This window comes from Stegostoma tigrinum, chromosome 39, assembly GCF_030684315.1.
Source record: "Stegostoma tigrinum isolate sSteTig4 chromosome 39, sSteTig4.hap1, whole genome shotgun sequence".
Classification (NCBI taxonomy): domain Eukaryota; kingdom Metazoa; phylum Chordata; class Chondrichthyes; order Orectolobiformes; family Stegostomatidae; genus Stegostoma; species Stegostoma tigrinum.
In genome coordinates, this window is record NC_081392.1 from 10,364,340 (window position 1) to 10,368,965 (window position 4,626).

Consider the following 4,626-nt stretch of genomic DNA (forward strand, 5'->3'; position numbering starts at 1 on the left):
TAGAACTGCCAGCCTGGCTACTTCTCACTCAAAAGTATTCCCAGAGATGGCCAAATTTCAGCACAGAAGAAGTAGGACTAAGTGCAGTCCATTCGGTCTTTTGAGCCTGCTGCTCATCCAACCAAACACATGGCTGGTCTATCAGCTGAAAGTTATTTTTCCGCAAGATCTTCATAATGATTCAGCTTCCATAAACTGGGTAAAAGAATTCTTCCTCATTTCAGTTTTAAATGGCCAGCTGTTTCTCCTAGATTGTATCCCCTCCTTCTAGATGCCCCTGGTCTACAGGGAAACATCATTCCTGCACCCACCTTGTCATGTCCTGTCAGAATATAACCATACAGCATTGAAAAAGATCCTTCAGCCCAACTTGACCATGTCTACCAGATTTCCCAAACTGAACTTGTCCAATTTGCCTGAATTTGGCCCACATCCCTTTAAACCTTTCCTATCCAGATGCCTTTTAAATGTTGTAATTGTACCCATCTCTACCACTCTACAACAAATCCAGACTAACCTTCAGAGCATCCCACCCAGACCCATCCCCAATATTCCATCTAATCTACACATCTCTGAACACTACAGGGCAAGTTAGCATGGCCAATCCACCTAGTTCCCTGTGATTGTCATAAAATCATACAATACAGAAGAGGTTCTTCAGTCTATAGAATCTGTATGATCAGAAATGTACCACTGCCACACTGTCATAGAGATATACAGCATGTAAACAGACCCTTTGGTCCAACTCATGCATGCTGACCCAATATCCTAAATAAATCTAGTTCCATTTGCCAGCATTCGGCCCATATCCCTCTAAACCCGTCCTATCCATGTACCCACCCAGATGCCTTTTAAATGTTGTAACTGTACCAGCCCCCACCACTTCCTCTGGCAGCTCATTCCATACACACACCACCCTCTGTGTGAAAATGTTGTCCCTCAGGTCCCTTTTAAATCTTTCCCCCCTCACCTTAAACCTATGCCCCTCTAGTTTTTAACTCCCCCACCCTGGGGTAAAAACTTTGTCTATTTACCCTATCCATGCCCCTCATGACTTTATAAACCTCTACAAGGCTGTCCTTCCCCATTGTACAATGACCCTGCGAAGGCTGTGCCATCGGACTAGCAATCCAGAGGCCTTTGATTAATGAGCCAGAACACAGAGCTTTGAGGACCCCTGTGGTTCAGTGGTTCTGCCCCTACCTCTTGGCTAGAAGGTCTAAGTGTTAAATCCCCTTCCGCCCTAGAAGTGTAAGTAACCTCTAGGACAATAAGAAACATACACAGGGGCATAAATTCATCTGTAGAAGAGTTTGAATTCAATTAAAATAAACAAATCTGACAATGAAATACTGGTTATTGGTGAAAACCATCACAAACTATTGAGCCCTCAGCAAAACCTTAATAGTTGACGGATGTCTTTTGATGCATGGAATCTGCCATATTTAGTCATCCAGGGCCCATAGGTACCTCCAGCCCAATGGTAACTATCCCTTCAATCTGACAAAGGCAGACCACATGGCTTGCAGAGGCCTACAGCACATAAACAGGCCGTTCAGCCCATTGAGTTTATGCCTATTTATTCTAATCCCATTTTCCAGCATTTGGCCCATCGTCTTTTGTGCTCAAGCACATCTAAATGCTTCTTAAACGTGACGAGGATTTCTACCTCTGCTACCCTTACAGGCAGTGAGTTCTAGATTTCCACCAACCTCTGGGGGTGAAAATATTTTCATCACATTCCCTTTTCCTGCTCCTTACTTTAAATCTATGTACCCTACTCATTGACCCACCCACCGAGGGGAAAAGCTTCTTCCTCCGTACTCTGTCTACGACCCTCACCATTTTACACATTCGCTGTCATATTCCCCTCTCAGTCTCCTCTGCTTCAAGGAAAACAGCCCCAGGCTGTCCAGAAGGGTCCCAACCCGAAATGCCAGCTTTCCTGCTCCTCTGGTGCTGCCTGGCCTGCTGTGTTCCTCCAGCTCCACATTGCGTTATCCCAGTCTGTCCAATCTCTCTCTACAGCTAAAAGTCTCCTGTGATATCAGTGCAAGACCTGGTACTATTTTCTGAGGTCAGCTGAAACTAGGTAACTAAAACCAATGTTGCCCATGTCCCATGATTCAGTTACAGTTGGCATCATCATGGGATAAGACGGATAGTTAATGATGTTGCTAAGATTCGTAGGTAAAAGGCATTACAACTCTTTGGTGTACTTATAAGAGTTTTAGAGTACGGCCATTCAATTCTGGTCAAGGAAAGACGTTGTTAAACTTGAAAGGCTTCGGAAAATATTTACAATGATATCGCTGGGTTTGGAGGGTTTGAGCTGGAGGGAGACACTGAATAGGCTGGGTCTTTATTTCTCTGGAGCATTGGAGGCTGAGAGGTGACCTTACTGGGGTTTATAAAATCTTGAGGGGCACGGATAAGATGAACAACTAAGATCTTTTTCTGAGGGTAGCGGAGTCTAAAACCAGAGGGAATGGGTTTAAGGTGAGAGGGGAAAGATTTAAAAGGGACCTGAGGGCAAACTTTTTCACGCAGAAGGTGGTGCGTGTATGGAACGAGCTGCCAGAGGAAGTGGTGGAGGCTGGTACAGTCACAACATTTAAAAGGCATCTGGATGGGGACATGAATAGGAAGGGTTCAGAGGGATATGGGCCAAACGCTGGCAATTGGAACTAGACCAGGTTAGGATATCTGGTTGGCACGGATGAGTTGGACTGAAGGGTCTGTTCCTGCGCTGTGTAACCCCATGAGACACTGCTGGGAAACAGAGTAGTGAATAAACCCATCAGCAAGAGCTGATGAATGCTACAAACTCCAAGCATGACCAATTGCACCATCAACGGTGCTACCATCCCTCCAGGAAGAAGGTCCTGACAATTTCCAGGATGAGCAGGGGGACCGTTCCTGGCTGAGGATATCTGTGGCTGACAACACTGGCAACATGAAGAAGGTTCAGTGTCGGGGTAGGGGACGAAATGTCTAAAGTGGCTAAGAAGGAAGCTCAGGAGGATAGTGTGGCAAAGGATTCGAAGAAATCAACAGTGAAGAAACTTGTGGCCAAGAAATAAATAGCCGATCGAGCAAAAACTCTTCTCAAGGCCGTGAGATCTCCTGGAACAGAGCTGAACCCATGAGTGGATAGGAACTGGGGTAGGTCATTTGACCCCTCGAGCCTGTTCCACCATTCAAACATGATCTGTTGCCTAACTCTACATTACCTAGTTTTAGCCCGTGTCCTTTAATATTCTTGCTTGACATGTCTAGCTCAGATTTTAAACTAGCAACTGTACCAGCTATCGCTGCCATTTGTGGGAAAGAGTCCCAAACTTCTGCCACCTTTTGAATGTATCGCAGTGCTCCGCTGAAGTGACCTGGCCCTAGTTCTCAGACTATGCCTCTAGTTCTCAAATCCCCAGCCAGCAGAAATAGTTTGTCTTATCCACCCTGTCGAAGACAGATCACCTCTTAACCTCCTAAATTCCACAGCAATTAGTAGGCCTAATTTGGATAACATCTCCTCATAACTTAACCCCTGAAGCCCAGCTATCATTCTTGCAAAGTTACCTCCTAAAGTGCAGTGCGCAGATCTACTCAAGGGGGTGTCTCCTATGGCTCATTCTCAACTGAGATTACTTCACATTATTTTTTATTTAAAATTAATTTAACAAATACAGCAGATGCTGAAGTTAATACGCGCGCAAGCACCACACTTCTGTCACAGTAAATGGTACCGAGTAGATAATCCACTCACTGCACAGCCTGGAGGATGCCTTTGTACAATCCATAGCCAGTTGAGTAAAGGATGTGTCTGGTGTAGTTGCTAACTGGTTCGTAGCTCATACAAATACATGAAATACATACCTCTCCACACTACAACCCACAAATCAGCCGAACAAAATAGCCGCAGAATGCTTCGGGGTAAATGAAATAAAACAGCCAACTTGGCGAGCAAATCAATCTTATGCACAACCCGAGCTACAAACCTTCACAAGAACCTTAAAAGATGTGTCCGGTTTCACTAACTGGCTCGGGATCATAGTTACAGTGATAAAGAGGTTTTGTAAAAAAAAAACTATATGGTATTTAAGGAATCTGAAATGACAAGCACTGGCCCGAAGGAGTTAAATTTTCAGGCTGTGTGCTGCCCTTTCCTTAAAATCAAGCTGCTGAAATGCAACTCTCCTCCCCCAACTCAACTCCCAAAACTGACAGCTGTATTGTATCAGCCTCCTGATCCTCCAGTCACTGCAGGGAGAGCGACCTCCCAGTGTGCCCCTGTTACTAGGTCAAGGCACTCTTTCTCTTTCATGCACACAGACACATACATCAATTAGCATAGTGATCTGAGATTCACAGGCCACAAATTAAGACCAACCTGCCTCCCAGAGCCACCACTTTTCAAATGTTTGTTTTACAAGAGATGCAGAGCTGTGCAGGGTACATAAGCACGCATTTACACTCATCTGTGTGTTTGCCCAACACAGACTGTGAGAGAGAATGAGACAGAGTTCATATGCAAGTGTTACCAAGTCCATGGTTGCAAATGTGCAACCTTTAGTGTGTTTCTTTTTAAATGAGTCATTCACTGGAAGGAGGCATGGCTGGCGAGGC